Source organism: Grampus griseus, assembly GCF_964374135.1.
Source record: "Grampus griseus genome assembly, chromosome: 4".
Taxonomy (NCBI): Eukaryota; Metazoa; Chordata; class Mammalia; order Artiodactyla; family Delphinidae; genus Grampus; species Grampus griseus.
This window is the reverse complement of record NC_138997.1, coordinates 15,177,835-15,200,901: the sequence shown is the minus strand read 5'-3', so window position 1 is coordinate 15,200,901 and position 23,067 is coordinate 15,177,835.

The following is a 23,067-nucleotide window of genomic DNA, read 5'->3' as shown; positions in this document are numbered from 1 at the left end:
AATTTTAGCTGTGAGCTTGTCACATATGGCCTTTATTATGTGGAGGTGCATTCCCTCTATACCTGCTTTGTTGAGAGATTTTATCATAAATTGATGTTTAATTTTGTCAAATACCTTTTCCTGCATCTATTAAGGTGATTATGTGATTTTTTTTCCCCTTTGTTTTGTTGCTGTGGTGTTTCGCCTTGACTGACTTGTGGATGATAAAACATCCTTACATCTCTGGAATAAATCCTGCTTGATCATGGTGTATTTTTTTAATGTATTATTGAATTTGTTTTCTGTTGAGGATTTTTGCATCTATGTTCATCAGGGATATTGGCCTGAAATGTTCTCTTCTTGTGGCGTCCTTATCTGGTTTTAGTATCAGAGTACTGCTGGCCGTGTAAAATGAGTTTGGAAGATTTCCCTTCTCTTCTATGTTCTGTGAGAAATTGAGAAGGATTAGTATTAATTCTTTTTTAAATTTTTGGTAGAATTCACCAGTGAAGCTACCTGTTCCCAGACTTTTGTTTGTTGGGAGGTTTTTGATTACTGATTTAATATCCTTAATAGTAATTGTTCAGTAAAAGTTCAGATTTTTCTATTTCATCCTGATTTCATCTTAGTAGGTTATATTTTTCTAAGAATTTATCTATTTCTTCTAGGTTGTCCAACTTGTTGGCATATAATTGTTCATAGTAGGTTGTTACAATCCTTTGTATTTCTATGGTATCAGTCGTCATTCCTCCATCATTTCTGATTTTATTTATTTGAGCCTTCTCTTTTCTTTTGGTGAGTCTAGCTAAATCTTCATCAATTGTATTTTTTGAAAGTGATAAAGTTGACAGGAGCATTGTTTATTATAATATTTGGTCTCAGTCCTGGGTTCTGGAAACAGGAGCTTCTAAAACAATTATAATCTCCAGAATGGGTGAGGAGAGTCATTTTGTATGCTAATGAAATGACTGGTGCTTAGAGGACCATAGATAACTTCATGATGGGGACTGGTCTCCAGAGAGACCAGAATATGATTAGAGGATTGGAATTTTCAAAGCCAACCATTCACTTCCTCTAGGTAGGGGAAAGGGGCTGGAGACTGACTTTATCAGCAATGTCCAATGATTTAATCAATCATGTGTACATAATAAAACCTCAATAAAACCCCCTAAACTATTTGTTTGGAGAGCTTCCAGACTGATAAACACATCCACATGCTAGGAGGGTGGTGCACCTCAAACTCCACAGGGTCAGAGCTCCCCCGCTTCAGACTCTTCTGGACCTCACCCTATGTGGCTCTTCATTTGTATCCTTTATAATATCTGTTATAATAAACCAGTAAATATAAGTAAAGTGTTTCCCTCAGTTCTGTAGATCATTATGGAAAATTATTGAACTTGAGGAGGGGCCTGTGGGAACCCTCCAATTAATAGCTGGTTAACTAGATGTATAGACACCAACCTGGAACTTGTGACTGGCATCAAGTAGGGAGGCAGGCTTGTGGGACTAAGCTCTTTACGTGTGGGATCTGTGCTATCTCCGGGTAGTTAGTTAGAATTGAATTGAATTGTAGGACACCTAGCTGGTATCCAGAGAGTCAGAGAACTGATGGTTACTGTGGAAAAAAGACACACTTGTTCTCAGAAGTGCTGGGAGTAGAAACAGTTCATAGACCCTGAGATTGTATAGCTAAATTCAATAATGAGTAAAAAAATCTCCAAAGACAGGTGGCTGTGTTAAATTCAGATGGTTAATCTCCAGCCTATTAATCTCCTACATGCTGAGGCAGCCATGGAAATAAAAATGTGTAACAGAGTTGTATTTGATATTAAATGTGAGAACTGTTATTAAGGCCATGTCGAGAGAATGTTTCTTAATACATTATATTTTAAGTTCAGAAAGGCCTCATATATCCTTGCACAGGCTTACTGAGCATTGCCATTTCAGCAGAACCAGTACTCCTCTCCTATCCTCTACCCTCACAGATAATATTAGAGGAGAGCTAAGAGGAAGAAAGAGTATGGACAATGCAGTTTCATGAAGGGAAAGAAGGGACAACTCACAGGAACTGCTCACAAACTTGATATTTAATAACGTAATAGTGCAAGTCAGTATTATCCACCTACTCCACTTAAATTTCTAATCCCAAGAAAAATGTAGGTTAGAATATAAATGTACCTATCAGCTCCAGGTCTAGAGGGCCTCCACTGTTTGAGTTCAAGAGCCTGAGCATCAAAGAAATGTCTTCTGAGGGCTTTAGCTATAAGTCAACCTTAGGTTAGTGGAAAATGTGGCTAAATCTTTTAAAGGACCATTAGTATCTAGAGGAGTGGTTTGGGAGGAAGCCCTCCATCAGTGGGGCCTATTGTAATCACCATCATCATGCACCATTTCCAACAGCAATATGGTAGGCATGGTGATATGTCACCCAGTTCTTTCTTCAAGGAAGAACTTATTGCCATAGCTGCTCGGCATTGCTGTTTGTAAACAGCCTTCAGCTGTCAGCCCCTTGAGGGATTGTTGCAAGTACGAATGCCAAAGATCTCCAAAGATCAGGGTTGCATTCCAATGACTCTTCAAGGCAGGGTGGTAAAGGCACAATTCAGGGCAATTCTAATTCTGGCCCATTTTAGGTCCAGAGATTTCTATAGCGTATGCAATAGCTGTTCCTAAGCCTAAATTGTAGCTCAACTTCCTTTTCTGCCAAGTTATGTTTTCTTTTCAAGAGCATTTCTGGATAAACATCCTGTAAACTAAACTCGTCTAATTCTACTTTCCAGAAACCCAACCCAATCCTTCAGGTTGGAGACAAGATGGTGATAGAAGAACTAGAGCTCACCTCCTCTGTAGAAAACACCCAAATCGCAACTAACTGCTGAACAACCATCAACAAAAAAGACTGGAACCTGCCAAAAAAGATATTCTACATCCAAAGACAAAGAAGACACAATGAGATGGTAGGGGGGACACATTCACAATATAATCAAATCCTATATCTGCCGGGTGGGTGACCCACAAACTGAAAAATAATTGTATCGCAGAGGTTCTCTCACAGGAGTGAGAGTTCTGAGGTCCATATCAGGCTCCACAGTCTAGGGGTTTTGGCACTGGGAGGAAGACGTTTGGCTTTGAAGGCCAGTGGGGCTTGATTGTAGGAACTCCATAGGACTGGGGGAAACAGAAACTCCACCCTTGGAGGGTGCACATAAGGTCTTGTGCACACCAGGATCCAGGGAAAAAGCTGTGACTTCATAGAAGCCTGGGCCAGACCTACCTGCTAGTCTTGGAGGATCTCCTGGGGAGGCAGGGGTGGCTGTGGCTCACTGTGGGGACAAGAACACTGGTGGTGGAGGTACCAGGGAGTACTCATCTTTGTGAGCTCTCCTGGAGGTTGACATATTGGCACCAAGACCTGGCCCCACCCAAGAGCCCTATCAAATTGCCAATGGCATTTTTTGCAGATCTAGAACAAAAGAATCTTAATATTTGTATGGAGACACAAAAGACCATGAATAGCCAAAGCAATCTTGAGAAAGAAAAATAAAGCTGCAGGAATTCGACTTCCTGACTTCAGGCAATAATACAAAGCTACAGTAATCTAAACAGTATGGTACTGGCACAAAGAAAGACTTATAGATCAATGGAACAGGAAAGAAAGCCCAGAAATAAACACATGCATCTATGCTCATTTAATCTATGACAAAGAAAGCAAGAACATACAATGGAGAAAAGACAGTCTCTTCAATAAATTGTGTTGGAAAACCTGGACAGCTACAGGTAAAAGAATTAAATTAGAACATTCTCTAACACCACCCACAAAAATAAATTCAAAATGGATTAAAAACCTAAATGTAAGATTGGATACTATAAAACTCTTAGAGGAAAACATAGGCAGAACACTCTTTGACAAAAATCTCAGCAATATCTTTTTGGATCCACCTCCTACAGTAATGAAAATAAAAACAAAAATAAACAAATGGGACCTAATTAAACTTAAAAGCTTTTGCACAGCAAAGGAAACCATAAGCAAAATGAAAAGACAACCCACAGAATAGGAGAAAATATTTGCAAACAATGCGACTGACAAGGAATGAATCTCCAAACTATACAAACAGCTCATGCAGTTCAATATTAAAAAAAACGAAAACCCAATCAATTAATGGGCAGAAGATCTAAATAGACATTTCTCCAAAGAAGACATACAGATGGCCAAAAAGACCATGAAAAGATGCTCAACATTGCTAATTATTAAATTAAAATTACAATGAGGTATCACCTTACACCAGTCAGAATGGCCATCATCAAAATGTCTATAAATAATAAATGCTGGAGAAGGTGTGGAGAAAAGGGAGCCTTCCTACACTGTTGGTGGGAATGTAAGTTGCTATAAGCACTATGGAGAACAGTCTGGAGGTTTCTTAAAAAACTATAGAGCTACCATATGATCCAGAAATCCCACTCCTGGGCATATATCCAGAGAAAACCATAATTTGAAAACAGACATGCACCACAATGTCCATTGAAGCACTATTTATAATAGCCAACACATGGTAGCAACCTAAATGTCCATCAACAGATGAATGGATAAAGAAGATGTGGTACATATATACAATGGAATATTACTCAGCCATAAAAAAGAATGAAATAATGCCATTTGCAGCAACATGGATGGACCTAGAGATTATCATACTAAGTGAAGTAAGTCAGACAGAGACAGACAAATATCATATGATATCACTTATATGTGAAATCTTTAAAAATGATACAAATGAACTTATTTACAAAAGAGAAACAGGCTCACAGACATAGAAAACGAACTTATGGTTACCAAAAGGGCAAGGTGGGTGGGAGGGATAAATTAGGAGTTTGGGATTGACATGTACACACTACCATATATAAAATAGATAACCAACAAGGACCTACGATATAGTACAGGGAACTCTACTCAATATTCTGTAACAACCTAAGTGGGAAAAGAATCTGAAAAAGAATAGATACATGTATATGTATAACTGAATCATTTTGCTGTCCACCTGAAACTAATACAACATTGTAAATCAACTATACTCCAATATAAAATAAAATTTCAAAAAAAGGAAACCCAACCCAAATGACAAGCAGTTACAGCTAACTGGAGAAATGACAACAACCTCTCCCTGGCCAGTTTATTAAGTATGAAATGTCCCTCTTTATCTTTTTCTAAGGTAGATACTATGCTATTTGCTGGGGAAAGGGAGGGAGAAACTGTGGCAGAACATCTTGTGGGTGGGGTAGGAGGGTTACTATCTGAGAGAGAAAATTTATAATGACTAAGGCTGAGATGTAGCAATGAGATGTTTTTCAAATAAGAAATAATTATTGAAAAGTCATGGTTTCAGACTGATATACCATTGAAAAGCCTGATCTCATAGAAGAAAGTGGAGATTTAGGTAGATCATGGAGAGACATTGCTATAGCATTTTAAAAGCCTTTTCTTCCTTATTTATAAACAAATGAATTGAAACTCTTCCCTAAACTAATTGTGTGTGTGTATTTCCATGTGTGTTTTGTATGTGGTTGGTATGACTCCAACTGCTAGAAAAACATGTCATGAAATCAGAAATGTCATATTGCAAATAATGATGACATATATCCAATGTATATCCACTATCAAAATATATCTACTTGTTTATTTCAATGAGCTTCATAATAATAGTATATTTATTCACTTTACTGCCAGATATTATGCACATTCGATTTTAAAAATTCATTACAAGTCGATAGGTATCTTTTTCTAGGAATACCCTGGAATCTGCCATTATAAAATGTCCAGTACCACTGAACACAAATTTAAAAGGAATTTTGAATCTCAAAATTTAAATAAGTTAAACACTGATAAACTATAAACTACAATTTTACTGTGAGAGAACTTTGAATTCCCTTTAACAGATTTTTCTCAGAGTCTTTTTGTCTTTCTTAAAATTGTTGAGTATGTTACTATATTATAGCAGTCCTACATGCAAAAGTAAATTTGTAGATTCAGATAATGAAGAAGCATAAAGTCAAGTAATAAATAAAATATTTATTTATTTATGGCCACCAAATTAATGGTGGCCATACAAACACATTATTCTGAGAACTAATCTTTCTGAAAAACTTTAAAAATCCATAAAAAAAGGAAAATTATGTTAAGGCTGAGAAAAATGTGACTGCTAAATAAAAATATATAAATGAATAAAGAAAATAATTGAATAATAGGTGAAGTAATCAGTAAGAGCCTCAAATCATCAAAAATATGAGAATTGTGATATACATATGTGTATACACCCAAAGTCTATGATTTATATGATTTACATATAAATTTCCCAGGTATATTTGATTGCAGGATTTTAAATTGAGCAAAAATTCACCAGCGGAAGCAATATCTTGGACTTAACTATTTGTCTCTTCTAATAAGATCCAATAAATGCAACTATTTGTCTCTTCCAATAGAATCCAATAAATACATAGTTTAGAATACCCAAGCAGTTATTTAATTAACTTTGAGAAACACACAAAGACCAAATAAATACAGGAAATATGTGATTAGTACTGAGGAGAAACAACTTGGAATAAGGCAGATGCTGGCATATGGCAGAATTGGAGAGCTACATATTTCATATCCAGAGGGTTCCAAACAGGGAATATGACTACTTCTGGGATATGGATAAAAATGAAAATGGAGCCATTGGACTAAATCCTCAGAGTAAAATAAATACTCCAGAAGATATAGATGTCAATTTGGACAGTAATGGTGATTAGTGTGATTTGGTAATTGAAGAGACAGCAAAGGCAGAATCTGAAATCTTCTACATTTAGGTCCTGTGACATGTTGTTATTTGACTCAATTAACTTAAATTACTGAGATATAACTGAATACGTCTTATTGTGAGGCATGACTCATCCAAGCACATGCTAGCTAGTAAGGAAATTCAGAGTTTTGTTAACTGTAAATTAAGAGTTAACGGGAATTTGTAAACAATATTTGATCCCAGGAACACAGCTTTCTATTTTCTTGAGGAAGACTAGTGGCTTAAAATGGCATCCTGCCTCACTGGTTAAACAACAGAATGAGAAGACAGGGACTATATATTCTATTGAATAATGATTCATCTCACATTAGGTGAAGCAATTAAATTTGGTTTACTTCGGTATAAAATGGAACAAATAATACCTAATTACCTTGTGGGAATATTGTAATGAGAAACTCATGATGCATACTTATAAATAACCTCAAAAATATAAAGTTCTAGATAACTAAGTGGTAGTATTTTCAAATTCACCAGTCATATGCAAAATACATTGCTGGTTTTAAGCTATATTATTAAGCTAGTACCATAGAGTAGTATGGGAATGCGTAAAAGTTGTCTTTATTTTCTAGATAAAATGATTATGAGGCAAAATAAAATTTATTCAACGCATTTTAAACTTACAAAATTTAAGAAAGAATGGCATTGGTCCATAGATAGAAAAATTGACCAATAGAACAGAAAAGATTGCAGAAAAAGACCCATACATATACCGGCACTGAATATGTCAAAATAATTACTGAAATGCAGTGAGGGAAGAATGGTCTTTTTAAGAAATGATGCTGAATAATTAGATATAATATAGAAAAAAATCTGACTGTACTACACCTAGAACTATACACTAAATAAAATCAGGTACAATTGGATTATGGACCTAACTGTGAAATGTAAATCAGTTAAGCTTCTTAAGGAAAACATGAAGAATATTTTTTGAGTTGGGGAGGATTCAGAGATTTTTTACATAGGACAAAGTAAATATTAAAGAAAAGATTGATAATTTGGACTTCATTAAAGCTAAGAACTTCCATTTGTCAAAAGATTCTATGCAGAGAATAAAAAGTAAGCCACAGAATTGATGAAAATATCTGTAAGTCATATTTGACAAAAGGCTCACATCCAGAAAATTTGTATTTTCTTTGTAGAAATTCTAAAATCAATGAAAAAAAGAAAGGAAACAATAGAAAAATGGGCAAAGTAATTATGCTGCACTTGACAAAAAAGGTTATCTAAAGGACTACGAAACGTGTAAAAAGGTCCTTAACCTCTTTGGTCATCAGGTAAATGTAAACTAGAACTACAGTGGGATAATTTCCACTGGGAAGGCTACAACTGAAAAGACTACTGTTATGCTCTGAATTGTTTCCTCCAAAATTCATATGTCGAAGTTCTAACCTCTGGTACCCCAGGATGTGACTGTATTTGGAGACAGGGTCTTTAAAGAGGTAGTTAAATTAAAATGAGGTGATTAGGTTAAGCCCTACTGCAATATGACTGGAGTCTTTATAAGAAGAGAAGATTTGTACACAGACACAGAGACAGTGGAGAGACCACATGAGGTCACAGGGAGAAGATGGCCACCTACAAGCCCAGGAGAAGAAACCAACCCTGTGGACATCTTGATTTCATACTTCCAGACTCCAGATCTGTGAGAAAATAAATTTCTGTTGTGTGAGCCACCCAATCTGTGGTATTTTGTTATGGTAGACCTAGGAGACTAATATAATGAAAATACCAACTGTTGGCAAGGTTGTGGGAAAAAACTGTATCCTCTTACATAGCTGGGGTATGCACCCCAAACTTGCTGTCACTTCAGGGCCTTTGCACAACAGCATGACTTGCTTCCTCACTTATAACAGGTCTTTGTGCAGATATTATTGATACTTTCTTGTGAGATCTTTCCTGACCGCCCTATCTAGTACCTTATCACTCTTCCACAGTCTTTATTTTCTTTTTCTTGCTTCATTCTGAGTAATTATTTATCACCATATTAATTAGATATTTATTATATATCCCTCATACAACTAACATATAAGCCCTTGAAAGGCATAGATTTTATCTGCTCTTTTTTTCCTTTTTTGTATTCTCTTCACTTGGAATACTGCCTGATATGTAGTTGGCAGTCAGTAAATACTTGCTTGAAGGGGATAAACAAATCAGTTTTCTCCTAATTTTAATTATTAGGCCTCAATATTACCCTGTCATCTGTAACTTCTAGTAAATGGATAATTGTCAAATGAGAATCATTTGTGGGTTACCTTAAATTATGAATAGAGATGTGAAGAAGAACCTAGGACACCAAGCATTTATTAACATTAATCAAATGGCTTGATTTAACATGCCTTATTTTAACAAGTCACAATGAACTCCACAATGGTTTGGTAGAAAATCAACATATCAGAGGGAAAAACAATGCCATTGTTTATTTCTTCTCGAAAAAGTTGTCTCCTATTATGTAAGTACAGATTGCATAACTATATGTCTTTCTCAAAAGCTAAAATTGTTTAAGCAATGTAACTGGAGATCAATTAATCAGATTAAATTTTAATGTAGTAAATGGGACACATGAAATGCTGGAACAAAGTGGTTTTTAGTGTTGGCCTCACTTTTGTCATGTACAATTTTGTTATTGTGGTTGGCCTTTCAGAATGTAAATTGTAACTTCACCAGAAATGCTGTCTATTTTCATGCTTCTATGTCAATATTTTGTGAATCACAATGTATTGAAATGTCAGAAGACCAAGAGTGTAAGAATAAGTAGCTAGTATTAGATGTTTATGGCTCTATTCCAGACCTTGATCTTTATGTGAATATGATGACCTCTGTATTGTTCATAAGGATATCTCAGTGCCTGTCACAGTGCTCAATAAATGTTTCTAAATGGATTCTGTTTGCTTGCTTTTATTTGGCACTCACATAGCACATCCACATTTCAAATATCCTTAGCTATCCATTTGACTCTATTGACTATTTAAATCTCTAACTAAAATAAATTTCATTTGAAGTGTGTCCTTTGAATGCTCTTCTGGTCAAAGTATGGAGCTCTAAATAATAGGGTTCTAAAATTTTATTTTCATTAAAATCTATATCTTTTCTGCTAAAATATAATTCTCAATAAAATGAGAGAAAAATGTGTCATTTTCTATTCATCATTTCTACCTCTTATACAGGAGAAAATATAATTGTCAAAGAACTACTACTGACACTGGAGAATATTATGAGGGAAAAAGTGAGGTAAGACTGCCTGAAAATTATCTTGTTTACATTTACATGTAAAAAAAACTCACTTGCAAATACTAAAGCTGTGGCACTGGACTTCCCTGGTGGCACAGTGGTTAAGAATTCCCCTGCCAATGCAGGGGACACGGGTTTGATCCCTGGTCTGGGAATATACGACATGCTGCGGAGCAACTAAGCCCATGAGCCAAAACTACTGAGCCTGCACTCTAGAGCTCATGGGCCACAACTACTGAGCCCGTGTGCCACAACTACTGAAGACCACGTGCCTAAAACCTGTGCTCCGCAGCAAGAGAAGCTGCCACATAAGAAGCCCGCGCACTGCAATGAAGAGTAGCCCCCACTTGCTGCAACTAGAAAAAGCCTGTGTGCAGCAACGGAGATGCAACACAGCCAAAAATAAATAAACAGACACATGGTGGGGTCACTCAAGGACCTTGCTTCAGACGTTTGAGCTCCCCCATCCATTAAACCATTGATGACTCTTTCGCTGACTCGTGCTCTTTCTTTGGTCTTGAAGCTGGGCAAGTGCAGGCCTCGTAGGCCACCGGGGTGCAGCCCAACAACCATCAAAAAAATAAAGCCGCGTGGCTGACAGGGTCTTGCTGCTCTAGCCAAGTGTCAGACCTGAACCTCTGAGGTGGGAGAGCCGAGTTCAGGACATGGGTCCACCAGAAACCTCCCCACGTAGCATCAAACAGTGAAAGCTCTCCTAGAGATCTCCATCTCAATGCTAAGACCCAGTTTCACTCAACGACAAGCAAGCTAGTGCTGGACACCCTAAGACAAACAACTAGCAAGACAGGAACACAACACCACTCATTAGCAGAGAGGCTGCCTAAAATCATAATAAGTTCACAGACACCTCAAAAACACCACTGGACACAGTCCTGCCCACCAGAAAGACAAGAGCCAGCCTCATCCACCAGAACAGAGGCACCAGTCCCCTCCACCAGGAAGCCTACACAACTCACTGAACCAACCATACCCACTCAGGGCAGACACCAAAAACAAGGGGAAATAAGAAGCTGCAGCCGGCACAAAGGAGACCACAAACACAGTGAGTTAAGCAAAATGATAAGAGAGAAATACTCAGCAGATGAAGGAGCAAGGTAAAAACCCACAAGACCAAAGAAATGAAGAGGAAATAGGCAGTCTACTTGAAGAAGAATTCAGAGTAATGATAGTAAAGAGGATCCAAAATCTTGGAAATAGAATGGAGAAAATACAAGAAATGTTTAACAAGGACCTAGAAGAACTAAAGAGCAAACAAACAATGATGAACAACACAATAAATGAAATTAAAAATTCTCTAGAAGGAATCAATAGCAGAATAACTGAGTCAGAAAAACGGATAAGTGACCTGGAAGATAAAATAGTGGAAATAACTACTGCAGAGCAGAATAAAGAAAAAAGAATGAAAAGAATTGAGGACAGTTGCAGAGACATCTGGGACAACATTAAATGCAACAACATTCGAATTATACAGGTTCCAGAAGAAGAAGAAAACAAAAAAGGGAAAAAATATTTGAAGAGATTATAGTTGAAAACTTCCCTAACAAGGGAAAGGAAATAGTCAGTCAAGCCCAAGAAGTGCAGAGAGTCCCATGCAGGATAAATCCAAGGAGAAACAGGCCAAGACACATATTAATCAAACTATCAAAAATTAAATACAAAGAATAAATATTAAAAATAGGAAGGGAAAAGCAACAAATAACGTACAAGGGAATCCCCATAAGGTTAAGAGCTGACCTTCAGCAGAAACTCTGCAAACCAAACAGGAGTGGCAGGACATATTTAAAGTGATGAAAGGGAAAAATCTATAACCAAGATTACTCTACCCAGCAAGGATCTCATTGAGATTCGATAAAGAAATGAAAACCTTTACAAACAAGCAAAAGCTAAGAAAATTCAGCACCACAAAAGCAGCTATACAACAAAAGCTAAAGGAACTTCTCTAGGCAGGAAACACAAGAGAAGGAAAAGAACTGCAAGAACAAACCCAAAACAATTAAGAAACTGGTAATAGGAGCATACCTATCAATAACTACCTTAAATGTAAATGGATTAAATGTTCCAACCAAAAGACATAGACTGGCTGAATAGATACAAAAACAAGACCCATATATATGCTGTCTACAAGAGACCCACTTCAGACCTAGGGACACATACAGACTGAAAACTAGGAGATGGAAAAAGATATTCCATGCCAGTGGAAATCAAAAGAAAGCTAGAGTAGCAGTCTTCATATCAGACAAAATAGACTTTAAAATAAAGATTATTATAAGAGACAAAGAAGGACACTACATAAAGATCAAGGGTTCAAACCAAGAAGATGATATAACAATTGTAAATACTTATGCACCCCACACAGGAGCACCTCAGTACATAAGGCAAATGCTAACAGCCATAAAAGGGGAAAATGACAGAAACAAAATCATAGTAGGGGACTTTAGCACTCACTTTCACCAATGGACAGATCATCCAAAATGAAAATAAATAAGGAAACACAGGCTTTAAATAATACATTAAACAAGATGGACTGCATTGATATTTATAGGACATTTCATCCAAAAACAATAGAATACACTTTCTTCTTAAGTGCTCATGGAACATTCTCCAGGATAAATCTTATCTTGGGTCACAAATCAAGCCTTGGTAAATATAAGAAAATTGAAATAATATCAAGTATCTTTTCCAAACACAACGCTATGAGACTAGATATCAATTACAGGAAAGAAATCTGCAAAAAATACTAACAGATGGAGGTTAAAAAGTACACTACTAAATAACCAAGAGATCACTGAAGAAAGTAAAGAAGAAATCAAAAATACTTAGAAACAAATGACAATGAAAACACAAAGATCTGAAACCTATGGGATGCAACAAAAGCAGTTTTAAGAAGGAAGTTTATAGCAATACAATCCTACCTCAAGAAACAAGAAACATTTCAAGTAAACAACCTAACCTTACACCTAAAGAAATTAGAGAAGAAGAAAAAAAAAAACCTAAAGTTAGCAGAAGGAAAGAAATCATAAAGATCAGATAAGAAAATAAATGAAAAAGAAATGGAGGAAACATTAGCAAAGATCAATAAAACTAAAAGACAGTTCTTTGAGAAGATAAACAAAATTGAAAAAGTATTAGCCAGACTCATCAAGAAAAAAAGGGAGAAGACTTAAATCAATAGAATTAGAAATGAAAAGGAGAAGTAACAACTGACACTGGGGAAATACAAAGCATCATGAGAGATTACTACAAGCAACTTATGCCAATAAAATGCCAATAAAATGGACAACCTGGAAAAAATGGACAAATTCTTAGAAAAGCACAACCTTCTGAGACTGAACCAGGAAGAAATAGAAAATATAAACAGACCAATCACAAGCACTGAAATTGAAACTGTGATTAAAAATCTTCCAACAAACAGAAGCCCAGGTCCAGATGGCTTCACAGGAGAATTCTATCAAACATTTAGAGAAGAGCTAACACCTGTCTTTCTCATACTTTTCCAAAATATAGCAGAAGGAGGGACACTCGCAAACACATTCCATGAGGCTACCATCACCCTGATACCAAAACCAGATAAAGATGGCACTAAAAAGAAAACTACAGGCTAATATCACTAATGAACATAGATGCAAAAATCCTCAACAAAATACTAGCAAGCAGAATCCAACAGCACCTTAAAAGGATCATACACCATGACCAAGTGGAGTTTATACCAGGGATGCAAGAATTCTTCAATATATGCAAATCAATCAATGTGACAAACAATATTAACAAACTGAAGGATAAAAACCATATGATCATCTCAATAGATGCAGAAAAATGTTGCAACAAAATTCAACACCCATTTACGATAAAAACTCTCCAGAAAGTAGGCATAGAGGGAACTTACGTCAACATAATAAAGGCCATATATGACAAACCCACAGCCAACATCATTCTCAATGGTGAAAAACTGAAACTATTTCTACTAAGATCAGGAACAAGACAAGGTTGCCCACTCTCACCACTATTAGTCAACAGAGTTTCGGAAGTTTTAGCTACAGCAATCAGAGAAGAAAAAGAATAAAAGGAATCCAAATCAGAAAAGAAGTAGCAAAAATGTCACTGTTTGCAGATGACATGATACTATAAATACAGAATCCTAAAGATGCTACGAGAAAATTACTAGAGCTAATCAATGAATTTGTTAAAGTAGCAGGATACAAAATTAATGCACAGATATCTCTTGCATTCATATAAATTAATGATGAAAAATCTGAAAGAGAACTTAAAGAAACACTCCCATTTACCACTGCAACAAAAAGAATAAAATACCTAGGAATGAACCTACCTAAGGACACAAAAGACCTGTATGCAGAAAAATATAAGACACTGATGAAAGAAGTTAAAGATGATACCAACAGATGGAGAGATATATCATGTTCTTGGATTGGAAGAAACAACATTGTGAAAATGACTATACTACCCAAAGCAATCTACAGATTCAATGCAATCCCTATCAAACTACCAATGGCATTTTTCACAGAACTAGAACAAAAAATTTCACAATTTGTATGGAAACACAAAGGACCCCGAACAGCCAAAGCAATCTTGAGAAAGATAAAGGGAGCTGGAGGAATCAGACTCCCTGACTTCAGACTACAAAGCTACAGTAATCAAGGCAGTATGGTACTGGCACAAAAACAGAAATAGAGATCAATGGAACAGCTTAGAAAGCCCAGAGATAAACCCATGCACATATGGTCACCTTATCTTTAATAAAGGAGACAAGAATATACAATGGAGAAAAGACATCCTCTTCAATAGGTGGTGCTAGGAAAACTGGACAGCTACATGTAAAAGAATGAAATTAGAACACTCCCTAACACCATACACAAAAATAAATTCAAAATGGATTAAAGACCTAAATGTAAGGCCAGACACTATCAAACTCTTAGAGGAAAACATAGGCAGAACACTCTATGACATAAATCACAGCAAGATCCTTTTTGTCCCACCTCCTAGAGAAAGGGAAACAGAAACAAAAATAAATAAACGGGAGCTAATGAAACTTAAAAGCTTTTGCACAGCAAAGGAAACCATAAAGAAGACGAAAAGACAACCCTCAGAAGGGGCAAAAATATTTGCAAACAGAGCAACTGACAAAGGATTCATTTCCACTTTAAAAGCAGCTCATACAGCTCAATATCAAAAAAACAAACAGCCCAATCCAAAAATGGGCAGAAGACCTAAATAGATATTTCTCTAAAGAAGATATACAGATCGCCAACAAACACATGAAAGGATGCTCAACCTCACTAATCATTAGAGAAATGCAAATCAAAACCACAATGAGGTATCACCTCACACCAGTCAGAATGGCCATCAACAAAAAAATCTACAACAATAAATGCTGGAGAGGGTGTGGAGGAAAGGGAACCCTCTTGCACTGTTGGTGGGAATATACATAGATACAGCCATTATGGAGAACTGTATGGAGGTGCCTTAAAAAACTAAAAATAGAACTACCATATGACCCAGCAATCCCACTATGGGGCATACATCCTAAGAAAACCATAATTCAAAAAGAGTCATGTATTGCAGCTTTATTTACAATAGCCATGACATGGAAGCAATATAATTGCCCATCGACAAATGAATGGATAAAGAAGATGTGGCACATATATACAATGGAATATTACTCAGCCATATAAAGAAATGAAATTGAAATATTTGTAGTGAGGTGATTGGACCTAGAGACTGTCATACATAGTGAAGTAAGTCAAAAAGAGAAAAACAAATACTGCATGCTAACACATATATATGGAATCTAAAAAAAAAAATGGTTCTGAAGAACCTAGGGGCAGGGCAGGAATAAATACATATACATAGAGAATGGACTTGAGGACATGATGGGAGGGGGAAGGGTAAACTGGGATGAAGGGAGAGAGTGGCATGGACATATATACACTAACAAATGTAAAGTAGATAGCTAGTGGGAAGCAGCCACATAGCACAGGGAGTTCAGCTCGGTGCTTTGTATCCACCTAAATGGGTGGGATATGGAGTGTGGGAGGGAGATGCAAGAGTGAGGAGATATGGGGATATATGTATATGTATAGCTGATTCACTTTGTTATACAGCAGAAACTAACCCACCATTGTAAAGCAACTATACTCCTATAAAGATGTTAATAAATAAATAAATAAATAAAAATTAATTAAAAAAAATAAAGCTGTGGCACTGAGAAAAGATGCAGTTGTCATTCACTGATAATGAAAAGATATTTGCAAGGTCAAAACTCTCAGTGATTTGTCCAACAGAATTCCTCCTATGTTCTTTTGGGAAAATTGATCCAGACTGATACACAGGCTAAAGAAATAGATAATTTCAGTATGGTTTAACTACCCTGAGGTATGCCAACTAAAAAGTGGCACTTGCCATCTGTTTCTACAAGGATTAGGTTGCTAGTCGCTGCAGCTGCTGACCTTCAACACACCCTGAGAGGAGTTCAGGATGGAGATCAGGAACCAAGGCACTCTGTGTTCTGGGAAAAACTGGCAGCACAGGTCTTCAGATAGTTAGATATTATCAGGAGAAGATTTTATGAGCCTAATTTTTGCATCTCCTCATATCTAGAAAAACACTAAAATCTTAATGGTGACATCTGCTCCTCGTGCCTAGCAGCAAGTCTCTGCCAAAATGTAGATTTGACTGCATGTACCCCCTCCCGCTTCACTAAAATCATATATAATATTGACCTTCGACCCTACCTCAGTACAGTTTCTCAGAGCTATCTGAAATGCTATCTCTCGGGCTATAGTCCTCATTTTGCCCCAGATAAAACTTAACTTACAATTCTCATGTTGTGCATTTTTTTGACTTGACAGGTAGATGTATAAACAATATGAAATAGTTTTCTCCTTTAAGAAAATCATTTCAACACAAGAAGAAACAAAGAACCCAAGAAAGGGCTCCAGTGGATTTATACACTCCTTTTGCCCTTTTTAGTTAATTAAGTGACCTCAATACAATGGAGGGCATCCATTTTTAAATCTCGGGATTTCTGAACAGTAGATTATATCTGAAAATCAAAACAGAAATGGCCAGCTCTGCTATCAAAGGGAAGGCAAATTCATGGATGGATTAATTTAGCTTTTTGTTTCATCTATTTCTTTCATTAACTTTTTGTTTTTATACTACTTATTGCTTAATTTTTCAGTTTTAATGAGAAAGATATTGAGAGAGATGACATGTTAAACTCTTGGTTGAAATTAAGTTTTTTGATTGTCTCTTTTATGTTTTCTCTCCCAGCTGACTATTAGACTATAAAATCAATTATTTTAGAATTAAAGACATCTGTTATAATTATATATGAAAAGAAGGGATTTTTAAAAATTAAAAGGTTTTTGTTGTTTTCTCATAAAGTGGAAAAGCAGGTATCCTGCAAGCCACATCTAACAGATGGGTCCATAAACCTGATTTTTAAAGATGCCTGTGTTGCTGAGTCTCAAAGCTGCTAAGAGCATCTCCCAGCTGTGGGATGTTCTAGGTAGTGCCGAGGAAAGAACCTGACTCCTGGTCTACAGAGATGCGGCGCTTGCATGAAGAAAGTTTGCAGAAGTCTAAGGAGATTAAAGAGGAAGATGAGATTGAAGGACCTGAATAGAGACATAAAGCATGGAAAGTTTTGGCATATGACAAAGTGGTGCAAAGTGGTTCAGTAAATTATCCACAAACCCAACCTTCTTTATGTGCTTGCTTATAGCCTTCACATATATTTTTTAAAGAACTGAGGCAATGAGAATGGGTGTTCTATTATTATTACATAAGAGGCATTGTCATATTTAACTTTATGTTGCTCTCAATGTTTTGTAAATAAGCGCTCAGGCAACATTTGTTTAGTTTAATTTAGTTATAGACAGAATCTCCCAGTAGCCACAGATCAAAACAGATAAATGATTTTCCTTTCTTTTTTACTTTAGGATAACATTGACATTTTGTAGGGAGGTGGATTTACTAAATAGTATTTATTTAACCACTCAAATATAATAATAATAATAAACCTTATTTACTATTATTACTAAGTATAATTTTTTAAAGTGTCAAATTTTTCTTAATTTTGTTATTTAACTAATTTTGTTATTAGGTTAATTTTGATTGATAGTGATATAATACTATTCATATATTAAGGCAGTTTCAGTTCTAGATAAAATTTTATGAGTCTTAAAAAGATAATGATTTTGATAGCATTATTTGTTTACTCAGAAACAGAAAAGTGTGCTCTATATTAATCTTGGTTATCTAAGAAAAAAGAAATATTATATGCTAATTTCAATGTCTCCAGCTATTTTTGAAAAAAGATAATTTTATAGTACTGTATCATAAAAGTGAATATTAATATATAAATATTTAGCATAATTTTTCTTCTGGGGACATTACATCATATTATTTATGCATCATATCATTTTTGAAGATTTTTTAAAATGTTGTATTGTTTAGGGTGATAACAAAATAGTTATTACTATACATGAAACATAAAACACTGCTCTTTCACAAACACCTAAATGTTGGCATGAATCAGTTTTAACTCATATTTCCTCTTTTACTATAACCTAGCCCAATGAACAAAATATTATCAGGTGGCTATCACATAATTAGACAATTTTATTATAATACAGTAATATCAAGAACTTCATATAAAAGCAAACATAATGCAAAAATTAAAATATCCTGTTAAAAAAATTTTTTGCAAGGCTGTCTCTCACTTATGACAGAATTATTTGCCAGAGGCTTAAGTAATATACATATATTGACTATTCTTGAGAAACCTATTACATTTCATTATTCAGAAAAGTGAACATTGACTGGGAAGAATGTTGCATTTGGATTACATTTTGTCCTTGGGTCACGATTTTCCCCACCCCCATCTACAGGAATGTTAACTATTTAACGCACATCATCCTTTTGTTCCTAATAAGGAAAATGCTCTGGATTGAGTTTTAAGTTGATTGATGTCAGCAGAGTGTAAATATATATAAATATGTAATGTTTTCGGACATAAAAAACTTGACCTTCATTTGTTTTTTCTGTCTTTTGTCTACTTTATTAGAAGAAGTCAATTGACACGTGATGTCCTGCCCCCACCTTCCCCTCAGGATTGAGGGCAGAATATCCCCCTCCTGCCTGGGAAGTAGTAAACAGACAGTTTTGTTTCTAACAAAAAGACCTCCCTAACCAGGGAGAAAGAGAGAGAGAGAGAGATGGACAGAGAGACTGTTTTTAGTGTGTTTTGTTCTGTTTCTTTTCTTTTTTAAAATAAACGGCTAATCTGAAAGTGGAAGGAAAAGAAGATGGGATCCAAAAGATCAGGAACCATTGACCTAAGGAGCAGACGTAGCACAGGGGGTGTTGCCCTGGAGGTTATGTTTCAGTGTCTCAGAGAGGCAGTGCTAGCGTTCAGGAGTGTGGGAACTTCATGTTGCCACACAGTATGTACTCAACAGTTGACTGTTCTCACACCAACAGTAGTAGGAGGGATATTAGATCCACATTACCAGACCTGCTTCTTGCTGCCTTATTTTTCTGTGAAAATGATTCCCAGCAATGCATCTCAAGGTTTCCATAAGACCAAAGCATACACCCCCATTCCAAGTATTCATTTCTGCATAAAGTGGCTGTTGTTTGAGCCATGTATGTAAAGTGGAATCCACTTGTGCTACCATGACTGCAATTAATTACATACAGATAAAGTGTCTGACCAAATAGCAGCTATAGTTTCATCTGAATATAACTGCAACCAACTGGGTGGTGGACAACTGAGCTCCATTTCTGGCTCTCTACCTGGCTTTCTCTGCACCCCAGTCTTGGATCTGATCTGACCACATGATCCATATTGCTAAGAAGAAGATGATAGCGAAATACTTGGGTCTTCAAAGACAGTTATGGCAAGCTAAGAATTGAGCATAATGATATCTCTCTTGTTCTGACACTTCTGCTTCTCTCTTCCCAATTTAAGAGTCCTTGTAAACACATTGGGCCCATCTGGATAATCTAGAACAAACTCCTTATTTTAAGGTTAGCTGATTAGTAACCTTAATTTTATCTGTAACTTTAATTCCTCTTTGCCATGTAATGCATTCACAGGGATTAGGGATCAGGATGTTGACATTTTGGAAGACAACATTTCAAATTCATAGGAGAAGTCATTTGTATGGTACACAGATTGAACAACTCTAGTCATGCAAAATTCCTGGTAGCTTGAGATAGTAAGACTAATTCTAGACCCAACCATGCTATTGTGGATGTGATTTCTAACAACTGTTACACATGGTGGCTCTAGGATTGGATGAGGTTTGAACTTCAGGGAGACAGTCTACTGGTTTACAGCTGGAGAGAGTGGAGCAGTCAGAGAATAAGACTTTCTCATTATTAAATAAAATACATCCCAGCTACCAATTTCATTTCTGTTATCTTTTTCACTATTTTTTCTTTTGAAGGCTTTTCAGGATTAAAATAGCCCTCTCTTATTTCTAAGACTTAAAAATTATTCTTGCACAAAGTCATTCAAAACACTGAATAACTGGACTTTATTTAAGAGTTCTAACTGTTAAGTCTTAAAAGTGATTCTTGCTGTGGAATGCCCTGAAACAATGAACCACTGAGTTTAAAAGATTTAGTCAGGCCTGCTGTGTGCTGATGAAACCGAGCAGGACCCTCTGGGGTTCCTGGGCACAGAAGCCTTTCTGTCCCCCATTTTTTTGTTTGCAGGGAATAGACCCAGCCTCCATGACCTTCCCTGAGTTACAAAGGGCAGATTTGAACAGTTGCTAATCAAGGTAGTAGCAGCCAAGAATCCACCTGAGTCTACATTAAAAGAACCAGAGAAGCTCACCAAGAAGATAACCTCAGACTAGATTAGAGGAGTGCAGACCCTGCATATACCCTAATCTGATCAGTAACCCCACCCTTGAACCATTGCTATAAAATTCCTCATCATAATCCTCCCAGGTTGGGTCACATCGTTTTTGAGGTTAGGAGGCCACTGTGTCCCCCTCTGCCTGGCAAAGCAATAAATCTATTCTTTTCTACTTCACACAAAACTCTAGTCTGAGATTTAATTTGGTGCCAGTGCACAGAGGCCGAGCTTTCAGCATCACTGATATATCTGCTCTATTTCATCATCAGTTACAGAATCAAAAAAAAAAAAAAAAGGTCACTGTTAACCTCCTTCTAAACTTCTCCACTGTGAAAAAAGATAATGATAATTGAAGCACAGAATTTATCCTGTTTTCTGGAACATCTGAGTGTGTTTTAGTTTCTTTGCTGTGAGGCTGTGGGGACAAATTTTACCAGGTTTTTTTTCCCCAGGTTGTTCACACACACACACACACACACACACACACCTTTCTTCATACATACTTTCTTTAATACATCAGGCTATAATAATGAAAGTAGATATTCATTACATTTGGTTAATATTCTTCTATTCTTTTAAGATAGCCACAGTTTAGTTTTTCTCAAGGAAAACAACACAAAGTGACTTCCAAAAATTAATTATTTATTACGTGAACTGTTAATGATATATTCCATATTTTGTAAAGGCTTAAATATGGCAAAGAAGAAATATTTACTTTGTGGGTGTTTAGACAATAGTTTAAAGTTTTTTTCTCCATATAAATATTGCTGTCAAGACTATTCCTTATACTTCACATCCCACAATCTGCCTTTTCTTACATACATGGCATCTCTTTCTTTCCATCTTCATCAACAGCTCTATTGTTTCACTTGAAATTAACACTCACTTAGGCATCATCTACACTGAAATCTACATTGTTTTCTACCTGTCAGAAAACAGATCAGTACTGGGACAGAGGGCTTCAACTGTGCAATAAAGGGCAAAATGATTTTGGCATGTAAGTCCTAGTTCAGTCTGCACCCAGGACAGAAGCCTGATGTGTCAATGAGAACGGCACCCTTTCTATAACCACCTACAAGTAGTTTGGTGAGCCTCGCAATATGGTTCTTAAATCACCCTCTGGTCACTTAAAATGATATCTGAGTTAAAAGAACATGTATGAACCTATAATATTCCTCAACTAACCAGAATCCCTTGTGATTGGCAGCTCAGCTGGTTGTGGCTGAACAGAGGCACATAATTGTTTTCATATTGGTTTGCCTTTCTCTTTGGGCTTATTCCATTTCTTTTAGAGGTAAGGCTCAGAATCCAAATGATCTTGATTACTATGTGATTTAAAACTGAGGCAGTTAGAAGTCTGCCTGCCAATGCAGGGGACACGGGTTCGTGCCCCAGTCTGGGAAAATCCCACATGCCGCGGAGCAGCTGGGACGGTGGCCCGTGAGACATGGCCGCTGAGCCTGCGCGTCCGGAGCCTGTGCTCCGCAACGGGAGAGGCCGCAGCAGTGACAGGCCCGCGTACCGCAAAAAAAAAAAAAAAAAAAAAAAAAAAAAAATTGAGGCAGTTAGAGGATAAAAGAGACTCAGATTTGAACCAGAGCAGTGATCCTTCATAAAATGTTGTCCTCTCTCAGAAAATGATTTTTAATATTTCGGGGGTAGGGAGAGAATTTTTGTCACGATAATCAGTAGATGATTCTTCTGGCAGTTTTGTGGACAAGGGTCAGGAATGTTAGGGAATCTACAATGCACAGAGCAGCAAATCATGTATTTTCCTATTTTATAAAAATTATTGTAATCATCATAATAACTTAGCAAGGTAGGAATTATTAACTCCACCTATAGATTGAGAAAGAGAGGCCCAAGGAGGATAAATGACCCTTCCAAAATTCAAACCGAGGTTACTTTGGTCTCCCATCTAATCTAGAACTTCTACTCTGTCACACTGTGTTAGTTTTCAGGCATGGATTCTTATTCTTTCTAAAATCACCTTTTCATCTTCATATAGTTTATGTAAGATCTTTTGTGTTCATTTTCATCAGTATGGATGACTATCACTGCCATACTATCCTCCCATCTTTTTGTAACTAATTGTGCCACATACAAATATATCTTTTC